The 11,960-nt window shown below is 42.0% G+C and overlaps 1 pseudogene; it reads right to left on the reverse strand.

Annotated features, from left to right (window-relative positions):
* Positions 1-336: 336 nt before the first annotated feature.
* LOC101391791 (ubiquitin-ribosomal protein eL40 fusion protein pseudogene) lies at positions 337-796 on the reverse strand (annotated as a pseudogene).
* Between the last annotated feature and the right edge of the window lie 11,164 nt (positions 797-11,960).

Consider the following 11,960-nt stretch of genomic DNA (forward strand, 5'->3'; position numbering starts at 1 on the left):
CAGTCTATCAGACACACAAAGGAAACTGCAGTGAAGTATTAGAGGGACCATGGAAGCCGCTTATACAGCACACTGTGGGAGTCCAAAGAACCATGTGGGCAATTCTCCTAAGATGGGTCAAGGCTGTAGGTCAAAAGGGCACGGAGGAGCTGATCTTGAGTGTAGCGTAGTAGAATAAAAGGTGTTTAGGAGATAGGCAGATTGGGATCTTGACTCTGTTACTTATTGTGTAATCTCGAGTAATTTCTTTGACCTCCCTGAGCTTCAGTTTCTTCACCTGTAAAATGGGGATTATGCTGCTGCTGCTTCTCTTCCTCCTCCTCCTCCTTGTTCTGTTCAACAAAAGGGAAACTTTCCTGAGGCCCCAGGGCCATGGGGTTCAGGTGGAGGCCACCCTGTAGGGGAAGGAGGAGGCGGTGGAGGGGCCTTCTTGGGGCTCAAGTTGGTGGTGTGGTGGCACTTCTCGCAGCAGTTAACAGTGTAGGGGTGCAGGTGAGCATAATACTCGATCATCTTGTCGCAGTTGTATTTCTGGGCCAGAAGGTGGTGGGAAGTGTGGATGATGCCGTCTCTCAGCACCATCACGCAGCAAGCGCAGGGTTGACTCTTTCTGGATGTTGTTGTCTGAGAGAGTTTGGCTATCCTTCCTCTGTTTGCCTACAAAAATCAGATGCTGCAGGGCAGGCGAGGTACCCTCCTTGTCTTGGATTTTGGCTTTGACATTCTTGGTGGTGTCACTGGGCTTGACCTTGAGGGTAATGGTCTTGCCTGTCAGGGTCTTCACAAAGTTCTGCATCTCTGTGTCCTCCTTGAAGAGAAGGAGTGGGATTATGCTTCTTAAATCACATTGTTAGGAGGATTACATGAGGAGATGCTGATATGCAAGTAACCCCTCCATGTGCATTTTGTTGTTGAGAAAAATATCTTCCTGTTTAATAACCAGCTTTCCTTATTTCTGAGTTAAGATACTTCTAAACTCATCCATTTTGAGTTTTCAATTATAAGTCGATAAGGATAGTGACTTCGGAGCCTGGGCTTGCTCTCCGTGGCAATATCCTTAAATGACATAATGTTCTCATTGTTACGTAGTATAGCTGATGTACATTTACACAATCAAGGGCAATAATTCCTGAAATTAAAAATTTACAAAACTCTTGGAAGGAGTGCTTTAACGTCAATATAATTGGAAGATGAAAGAGGACTGAATCGCAAGTTGTGATCTGGAGATAAGTGTGGTTGAAGCTATGTCTGTGCCTTGGCAATTGTGAGGAGCTGGAACATCTTCAATACCAGCAGTGTGGCTTGATAGCCTTCATCCAAGATAGACAACTATTTGGGATTCTCAAAATCAAGTTAAGTGTTCAGCTACTCTGAAAGCAGACTTAGAATACTGCAAATACCACTACTTATTTAGTTTCCATTTAATTTAACACATATTTACTGAGCTGCCTACCGAGGTTAATAGTCACTCCTTGGGAAGGCTCCTGGGAGACATCAGGCTGTGACAACTTTGCTTTTATAACTTTGAAAGGCAGTAGGTTTAATTCTCACTTGCACAAAAGTTTGTTTATTCTGTTTCCCTGGAGAGAGACCATTTGAATGACTCCCAGTGGCTTTTGGTACTTGGGGAAGGTCCACTTATTCATTTGCTGATACGTGAGCATGTTTGCAAACGGACAGTTTTCACACTGGGCTGCCAAAACTACCTGTGGACAACAAAGAGCCCGTGTCAAGAAAAGTTAGTTCAGTTCACACTCTGGAAGGTCAGCTCTGAGGTTGCATGTGGGAGGGCCAGTGTTACACTCACCACTAGTGTATCCAAAGAGAGTATTCTAGCCACTGCGTGGTTTGCCCTAAATATAGCCAAATTCCTTTTCATAATGTTCCAGAAGAGTTTATAAACTGCAGGTCATGCAGGAGCTTTCTTAGAAGTCAGCCATCCAAAGCCTCTAACCTAGAGTTCAAGGTGGGCTGAAAGGGCCAGAGTAGCTTCCTCAGTGCTCACTGCCTTCCCATCAAGACCAAGACCTCTAGAGTGACTTTTCTGGGGGGGAGGGGAGGCCGTTTATAAGTCATTTTTTATTGAATTATAGCATCTATACAGTAACCTGCACAAATCTCGAGTATAGGTTGATAAATTGTTACATGTCTCCCAAGTATCTTGAGATAAAAATTGAATGCAAAACTGTAAAACACAAACCTTGTATGTATTTTGAAATTAAAAGAGCTTCTTTTTAGATTTTCTGATAGTTAATTCTAGGTAAATTAACCAAAGCTAAACTTTTCCCTCTCTTGCTCTCTGTCTTTGCTTTAGCGCTTTTGCTTTGCTGGTGTTTTGGGCACCTGGTTGGTCTGCACTTAGCGGTGCCAGAGAGCATGCTGTTGTACCCAAGGGAGCTCAAAGGAGAGAAACAGCCTGAAAAATCCCTGAAAATCGCTGTGATGTGTTTGAGGTGTTCTTAGGTAGTGCTTATTGGAAGCTACAGAAAATGTGACTGTGGGTTTGAAGCAATCAATAAATCAAATGTAACATCTAAGGTAATATCAGAGCATTCCCTGGGAAACTTGGCTCATTCGGTTGCTCCTCTATCACTTAAAACAGCGTTCTTTGTCTTTGGGGTTGATGAGTAGGTATAAAAGCAATTCCAGAGCCAACTGTCAGATAAAGCAAACTCAATTCATGTCCTATAATGACAAGGTTGTGCACCACATAGAGCCACTTTTAGACTGGCTTTGAGTAAACTCAGTTGAAGAAAAGCTCATATCAAAAAAAAAAAAAAGAGGGCCGGCTCTGTGGCTTAGCGGTTAAGTGAGCGCGCTCTGATGCTGGCGGCCTGGGTTCGGATCCCGGGAGCGCCCCGAGGCACCACTTCTCCGTCCAGCGCGAGGCCGAGTCCCACGTACAGCAACTAGAAGGATGTGAACCTATGACATACAACTATCTGCTGGGGCTTTGGGGGGGAAAAAATGAATAAATAAAATCTTTAAAAAAAAAAAAAAAAAAAGAGAGAGAGAGAGAGAAGAAAACTCCATCTCACCTGAGAATACACAGGGATCAAAAGGAGTCCAGTTCTGGCAGGGACACCAGCAAATCACCGTTTCCATAATGACTTCGTTACATTATTGAATACAATGGGAACTTTAAGGGTGACTGCAATAACAGTTTCTCATGAAAAATTAACAAAGAATTTATGGAAATGTAGGAAAAGTCCCAAAGCAATTAGCTTAGATTTCTCTAGAGTCTGAGAAAAGCCTGGATAATTGCATGCAGACACTGCATAAAGTGGCTATTTTCATTATAGCTGGATACAGAAAGTCCATTTTCATCACAATGGGATATAATGATGTTAAAGCTAACAAGGAGATATGTTTAAAAAGGTTACAACACAGTTTACCAAATGGTTTGATTTATGTAACTTTGGAGACTTACGCTTAAGATTGCTGTTAAGGGGACTGGAGAGGTTATCCTTGAAATTTCCAAAGGCTCCTATATGATAGGAAAATATATTATAGTTTCTGAAAGCTAATTGTACATTACCACTAGGATGCACAAGAATGAATTTAATTTGTCTCAGAATTGAGAGCTGAATTGTACTACAAGCTGGCACATGAATATCCATTCTGACTTGACTCTGTTGTAAATTGGCTATTATGTATGTTTATAGGTGCACTTAAGGCTGGGGTCCTCTCCCTGAATGTCTTAGAGATTCTGAGGTCCTGACACCCTACAGAAGCAGAGGCAACATTCGGAAAACTCGCAGAGTCCTTACTAGGCCTACAAAAGGTTATACATCATTATTTAAATGTCACTATTTTCACTAAAATAAAATGAAATGAAGAGCATCATCTTTTCTGCTGATATTCATTCACAAGCACTGGCAGTTTAATGACTGTTCCCTGGCCCAAAAAAGCCAGCTTCTCCTTGGCTGGCTGTAAAGAAATAGGGAAAGAGACATCATACAGTGAGCTTTTATCAACCTCCAGTGTCCTCTGCAATGTCACACACAGATCTGGATATCGTTTTCTATCTATAAAAAGCTGTAGTTAAGGCTGTGCCTGGGATTTGAATGATTCTTGAAACCATTAAACTAGATTCTTGCTCTGAAGCCCACAGAATATTAATAACTTGCGTTAGCTCCAGTGTCAAAAGGATCATACAGTCTCAATCTTATTGGGTAAACAGTCTCTGTTTAAAAAAAAAGAAAGAAGAAAGAGATTATTTAAGTGTTTCCAACAAAAGCCTCAGCAGAGGTCCTGCTCTGAATGGACACTGCTGCCTGGGGACAAATGTCAACACAGTTCAAGCTTTGTTAAAAGGACTGAAAAGATCCTTGAGCCTGCACATTGGCACGCTTACGGCAGCGTTAAGAAAATCAATCTAAAATAACAAAACCTCATTCACATCACAACCTGGCCAATACACTTCCAGCAGATGTGACAATCATATTTCGACAGTTCAGAGAGCTGATAACGGATGGCAAGAGAAATTTCTATTTGACATGGGACCTGAGTTTACGCAATTACAGTCCCTCTGTTTGTCTGGGCCACATTAAGGATGCAAAAAGCGGAGAGAATAAACAGAAGCCAGTATCCTGGTATAATCAATGCAAAAGAATGCAAGCCCCATCAGTATCATTCTAGTCTACTTTTAATTTTTATTCGCTGCTGCGTTTAATAATAGCCCCAAGAATAAATTAAAATCCCTGCAGTCCTCCTTGCTTCCCAGCTTGCCATCTTTTGCCAGCCTCTTTGTCATCCCAAACACATTTTTTTTTTTTTTAGCACATTATTCACCTGGTTAATGAGAGAAAGGAAGGAAGGATGAATAGAAGTCTTTGTTGTAAATGGAACCGGCATTTCACTCAAGCATTCTGAGCAGCTCTGACATTCAACACCCTTGTACCTGAAACTTCTGGACATCTCCTGTTCTGGCAGGTCAAATAAAGCTGTTCCTTGGGGGATAGTTTAAAACTACTTGTAACAACGTTGTGATTTACAGATTATCAATTCTGCTGAGCAACAGAGAGACATATTTGGGAGATGCATAAACAAATACATTCAACTGTGCTGTGGATTAACCTAAAGTGACACATTTATTTAAAAATCTGCCTACTACTTGTCCTCATTGATTAAATGCCCTTAAGAAAGTAAGTCTGATGAAATGGAAGCCATTAAGATGCAGCACACCTCCTCCGCTCCTTTTGATGGTTGACACATTCCCTAGAGTGGGAGATTGGACGGCTGATAAGCTAACACTGAATTATAAGCACTTTGTGGAATGTCACCAGCAAATGAAAGATCTACTGTTTTGCTTGCAAAGCAACCGTATGCCTTAACAGCACAAAAATGGACACGGTACAGAATTATTTCATCCTCTGTGCTCAGCATATAAACGAATATGTACACTGTGTGCACATTTTCATGGCAAAGATCAGCTCTGAGCCAGCAGGGCTTGTTCCTGGCTACAGTACCACCGATCACGAGAATAGAAGGGCCTGCCAAGGACTTTGTCAACGTTGTCAGAACTCCAACAAGCGTCTGGTGATTTTGCTGTGGCTTGTTGCTACCTGAGCTTTAGCGGTCTCAGAGGGGAGAGGATATGGAAGAATGGCAGTGGTGGTGCTGAGGGGTGGAGAGGTTAGGTGGAAAACTCTTTTCTGTTTGGAATTGGAGGCGTAAACAAGGTTTGAGGTGTAGTGGAAAGGGTGCCAAATCTGGAGTCCTAGCTATGTCTTTTACTAGCCTTATGGCCTCAGGAAATCGCTTCAATTTGCTGAGCCTCCGGTTTCTTTGGCTGAAAAATGGGGCTAATGATGTTTGGTTTTTATTGGATTGTTGAGAGGATGGTGTGGAATAATGTTCAAGAATGCACTTTGTAAACTGTATAGTGCCATACAAAGATCAGGGGTCGCCACCGGCTGCCATGAATGAAAGCATCAGGCAGTGTTTGCTCCAGAGCAGCAGAACCCCCCTCCCCCATCCGTGGGCAGTGGGTCTCCCCACTGGCCTTGCTGCTGACCCCTGGTTCTCCTGACTGCTTTCAAGCAAGGTTAGCATGTTCACTCCGCAGACTGTTCCAGGCCAGAACAGAAAAACCTAGAAAATCTGGAATATAGTTTAGACCTCAATCGAAATGGTGAAACGAATATTTAAAAAGATTAAAGATCAATCATACTGTCTCAAATAAAAGTAATAGAGGAAACCCTAAAGTGCAGTGAAATACTAGTAAATTTTTAATTGCTTTGACACCAAATCAGAGACCAGGCTTGAGGACTATTCAAACTACTTTTGTTGTTGTTTCTCCTTAAGAGCAATCAAAAATTCTTTTAAAAATCTTCAATGGGAAGTCAGTTTTAGGTCTATGCATATAAACATTACATTTCCTTCAAAACTTTTTCCCCGGCCATGCCCACCAGGCACAGATATTATTTCTTCCAAGCATTATTTTGATAGCATCATTTGTTCCAAAAGGTCTAAGGGTTGGATTGGGAAGCATTTGGGGATAGGCAGACCCATGTCCACCTCTATACAGATCTCAGAGTTTTCTCTCTGAGGCTGATTGCAGAGAGGGCTCTGGATGCCCTGTTCCAGTCGGAACTCTGGAGCGTGGGCAATATGGATGGCCTCGTTTAACCTCTTGCAATGTGGTGGCCCCAAAATGGACTTGGTTCTGGTTTTGGCTTAGCCAGCTGCCAGCCGTGTTTCTGTATTGTCTCTTAACTTTTATTTAAGGATTTATCTCTTAACTTTAATAATAATAATAATGATGATGTTGATGATGATACTAGTAATAATAATGATGATAACTTCTAATTACTGAATGCTTATCATGTACCAAGCATTTTTATAGTGGTTAATAGGTTGTATCTGCTATAATTCTCCTAGGAACCTGACATATTGGATTTTATGATCACGTCTGTGGTACAGGTCAAACCAATTGCTCAGATTCTACATCTGGTAGATGTGAGAAGAGGGATTGTAACCCAAGTCTGGGTGACCCTGAATCCTGAGCCACACCCACCCTGCTCTCCTCCCTGGGCTGTTGAGATTAAATGTGAGCAGGCCTGTGAAAGTATCTTTCTTTTTTAAAAAGCATATTTATTTATTTAAAAATTATGTAAGCAAGTCATTTCTTATGGAAAATTTGGAAAGCACAAAAAAAAGTAAAAACTATTTGTTACCCTACCACTTTTTATAAAAAGATATAAAATAAAAAGTCCAAAGTCCCTCCCTCCATCTCTCACCCCATCCTTCAGTGATAAAGTCCTATTAACAGTTTCGTGTGTGTAGTTCCAGACCCGTTCCTTGGTGGAAGTTATTTGAAAGGCAGAAAACTCCAAGACAGAAGTGTGAGTCTGATTTTCCTGCTGCCGTGGCATGAAGGACACAGACTGACCTTGAGCATCCAGGATGTCCATTTCAGGATGCTTTTGGCTGCCTTTGGCTGTGCGACACTTCTGCAGACCATCTGTGTGTGTGTCAGGAGCGTTGTGGGATGAGAGCGGTCCCCAGCTGGCCCAAGTGATGGGAAGCGTGTGTTTTGACCTGTGTAGGATTTTTGTCCCGGATTGTGTCTCTTTGTCTTCTTCCTTCTCTGCTCTCACTCTTGCCTGCTTTAATTCCTGACCTTCCTCTTCTCCTCGACCATCCTTCGTCTTGATTTCAGTGGAAAACATTCTGAAGTGAAAGTGACTGGTGGGCTGGGAGGCGAGTGTGGAGAAGGAGGGAGGGAAAGAAAAATCAATGCTCCATTGCTATTTTTAGGCAGCTGAGATTCCTTTCCTTTGATGCAGCTGAGTGCTTTGGGGCAGGACGGACCAGCACACTCAGTAGCCTCAGCAGATGTCCTATTACCCCCAAGAGAATAAACCAGATACGTGGGAGAAGGAGGGGACGTGGGAGCCATATTCCAACCCAGTGAATATGTGGAAGCGTGAGCTCAGGTTTATGCCCCAGGCCCCTGGAGACGCCCCTGCCCAAGTCAGAGCCCAGGCTGGAGCTGAAAGCCCTCACGACGGTGCAGCAAGCAGCAGCAAGGCTGCTTTTGAAAGAGAATTTGAGTGAATCCCCTTGATCAGGTGGGGAAAAACGTTAATGGATATTTCTGCTGTCAGGGACTTTTTACGCTGAAGATTAGGAAGCCGTTCAGTGGAGTTCAGAGCAGCCCGCAGTGTTCGCCCCAATACCTGAGCATCACCGCTGAAACTCTGGTCCAGTCATCCTCTGGCCGCCTGGAGGATGCAGTTTCTCTCTCAGGAGTGTTACTCCACGTCAGCACTGAACGGAGAAAGCTGCAGCTCTGCAACCTGAACACTGGGCATCTAACAACTTGAGCTCTTCACTTCTCTTTTACATTTGACTGAATTTATCAATGTAACCAGAACCCAGAAACTTTACTTGCTCCAACTACTCCTTTGTGCCTCATCTACAAGTACCTTTTTATCTTGTCATAACTGGCTACACATAGTTGCAAGCAGAGTCTAGGGTTGCCTAATTCATTCCATGTGGCTCTCATCACCTGTTTTTCGCAATTGCAGAAGAATGTAGAACTGATGGTACATAATAATAATAATAAGGTAAAAATCCCACTGAGAGAGGTTAGTCACTCGTGGCATCAGAAACCAGGAGAGGGAGGCTTTGAGTGGTTTATCAATGTCAGAAGAAGCCAGAGATCGAATTACAACTTAATATGCACAGTTGGGTGTGTTTTATTATTTATAACACATGCTTCATTTTTAACACTCCTCTGAATGCTATATCATTCTTCTGATGGGTCTCGCATCCTGCTCACCTCCCTTGCCCAGCCTCCATCATTTAAAATATTGTGAACTGCTGCTGTCGGGCAGACGGGTGCACTTCAAGCAAGGTGAACACTTTTGCTTCAGCTTCCTTTTCAGATGGCTAATCCAGGTTTCTCAACCAGGTATTCCAGAGCTTAGCAAATTGAAAACAAAAAGAAAAAACAAGCTATTTTGGGGTTAATGTGTCAAAAATGGAGCTTGTACCTACAGAGAGGATTCAAAAAACCAAAAATAGAGAAGAGTGGACTCATTCAACAACTATCTATTCCTCTATGGCAGGCATTGTGCTAGGTATGGGGGTACAGAGAGGATCCCCTGCCCTCATGGAGCTTACGTTAGAGAAGACGGACAATAAACAAGATCATTACAGGTTGCAACTTATGCTATGAGGAACATGAATGGTAACATGGTGTAATAGAGAATAAGGGCTGGGGGTGCTGTCCAGCGATGCTGTCCATGAGGAGAGGGCAATTAAGCTGATTTGGGCAGGCATGTCAATTTCCAGGCCACTGGTATACCATTTTTAAACCCTCTTGGCAAGTCTCCAAGAGCTCATCATTATAATATTGATAATGAGGCAGGATGCATGAAGTTCAAATGGGGAGTTTCCATGGGAGATGTATTAGTTTGCTAGGGCTACCATAACAAAGTACCACAGGCTGGGTGGCTTAAACAACAGAAATTTATTTTCTCACAGTTCTGGAGGCTAGATGTCTGAGTGAAAGTGTTGGCAGGGTTGGTTCCCTCTGAGCCTCTCTCCTTGGATTGTAGATGGCTGTCTTTTTCCTCTGTCTTCACATGGTCTCCCCGTGTATGAACGTGTCTGTGTCCTAATCTCTTCTTCCTATAAGGACACCAGTCATATTGGATTAGGATCCACTCCAATGACCTCATTTTAACTTAATTACTTTGTTAAAGATTCTATCTCCGGATACAGTCACATTCTGAGATATTGGGGGTTGGGACGTCAACATGAATTTTGAGAAGACACCATTCAGCCCATAAGGTGAGGAAGAGAAGAATGTCTGCAGACCTTCGTCTGGATGCATTTTGGGGGACATTATTTTGTCCTCTGGGTACCTTGAAATGTACAGGTCAGCACCTGTGCCTACGGAAAATAACCATCAGATGACACACCGAGGAATCTTTTTGCATTCTTAGATAGACTTGGCTCCAGTGGTGTGGGAGCCTGAGTGAGCTTTCTGAGAACCTTGAACTGGACAAGAGATTCTTTTAAAAAGTTTTATCTCTATTATCTCAAAATTGGGAGGTCGATTTCACTACCAATTCTGAAACGGTGCTGCCAAGCATTCCATGTCTAATTGAATATATATTATGTAAAAATCACCAAGCTAAATCATTAGAAAAAGGACACCTAGTTTTAAAAAAATGTGTTAGTACATTAATAATTTTGCACCACAGAAGGAAATCAATTGACGATTTATTGAAAACTATGTGCTCAGCACTCTGCTAAGGGGAATCTGGAAGCACAATATTCGATTTATGCTTTCTTTCACTCAACAAATATTTATTGAGTCTTCACCGTAGGCTTCATTTACAATGTCCATTAAAAAAAAAATCTGGCTAAAGATAACTCAGCATGATCTGAGTTTATCCAGTCTGTTCTATGTACCTCTTATTATAGAATCCCTCTTCAAGCCGCTGCGGTGGGTGCTGGGGACGTGGTAGTGATAAGACTGAGAAGATCTGGGCTGCCACATGGCTCAGAGAAGGCTTCCTGGAAGATGAGCTCCCAAGAATGGGGCTGTGAGGGACATGTAGTTAGACTCAGTACAGAGCAAAGGTGATGATGAGGATGGAATATCAGTTATGAACATCTAGAAAAGGAGCAACAAGGAGAAAGGAGGCTCTGGAAAGGGATACTGGCTCCCATGGAATTATGGGGCAGAGCTTGTGAGTCTGTGTGTTTCTCTTAGTGGATCTGATTAATAATATATGTATCAGAGAAAGGGGCCAGGTTTTGTTTTACACATACACACACACACTCAAATTGATACTCCCTTAGCACCTTGCACTTAGCTTACTTGGTATTACATCATCTTTATTGTTTACTTACGTATCTACCTCCCACATTCAGTCTGAGCATTTCTGGAGCACTAGAAATGGAGCACGTTGGGTACTCAACAAATATTTGTTGAATGAGTGAACAATCAATTTGGGAGCACTTGGAAAGTTTTTCTGTGAATAGGTTCTTTCAGGATTTGTAGTAATGATGTCTGTTTGAATTAGGTTGATAATGCATCACTAAATTCTGGTTCATGGTGATAGTACCTAGATAGGGTTCTGAAGTCCATTTGGAAGCATATAGTCCTTTAGAGAGGCTCCAGAAGGTGTCTTTTATGCATTGTCTAAATGGAAGGTTACTAAAAATGTGTGAGAGAGCTAGGCAGAGTGATAAAGAGAATCACTCTTCTCACAGATGGAATTGAATTTAGCATTAAAAAAACGAGGACCTTGACCACACTCACCAAGTGTACCAAAATATTGCTTTCGAAGCTCCTCTCATCTGCGGTGGTGGTGTCGTGGGATTACGTTGGTCCAACATGGAAGCTCAGGCCTTGCAGAGTTGGGAACACAGAGCACTGCGGGCTCTTACTATTCCCAGCGACCAGAGGTCCCTGATGTAGCTCTTTCTGATGTTTGTGGACTCCTATCGAACTGTGAGACTCACATGAAATCAATGGAAGTTCCTTGAGAGACAGGGAAGCATGCAGGAAGAACTTCCAGGTCTTAGGGGATTTCAACTGATTCTCAGAAATTCGGTCTAAAGACTTTGTCTAGAACAGATACTACCTGAATGGGAACAATAGGAAACAAGAATCTCTTAGGAAAACAAAAATCACTTCTGCAATGAATTATAACTATAAATGAATGAGAACACCAATAATTATTTTTACCTTGAAATGAACAATATCTGGAGGCAAAGTAACTGAAGTTAAAATACATACATTCAAAATCCAGAAATATAAAATTCATTTAAAATTTCTTATGTTCAACAATAGGGGATTAATTAAATTATGATACACCCTCATAATAGATTACCTGGCAGTCAGTAAATTTATTATTTATTATTAAATATTAAAATTAAATATATTTAAAAAGAATTCTAAAAGACATGGGAAATGCTTATGACACAAT

The sequence above is a fragment of the Ceratotherium simum genome, chromosome 4 (genome assembly GCF_057802395.1).
Source record: "Ceratotherium simum simum isolate JZ-2026a chromosome 4, ASM5780239v1, whole genome shotgun sequence".
In the NCBI taxonomy this organism is placed as follows: Eukaryota; Metazoa; Chordata; class Mammalia; order Perissodactyla; family Rhinocerotidae; genus Ceratotherium; species Ceratotherium simum.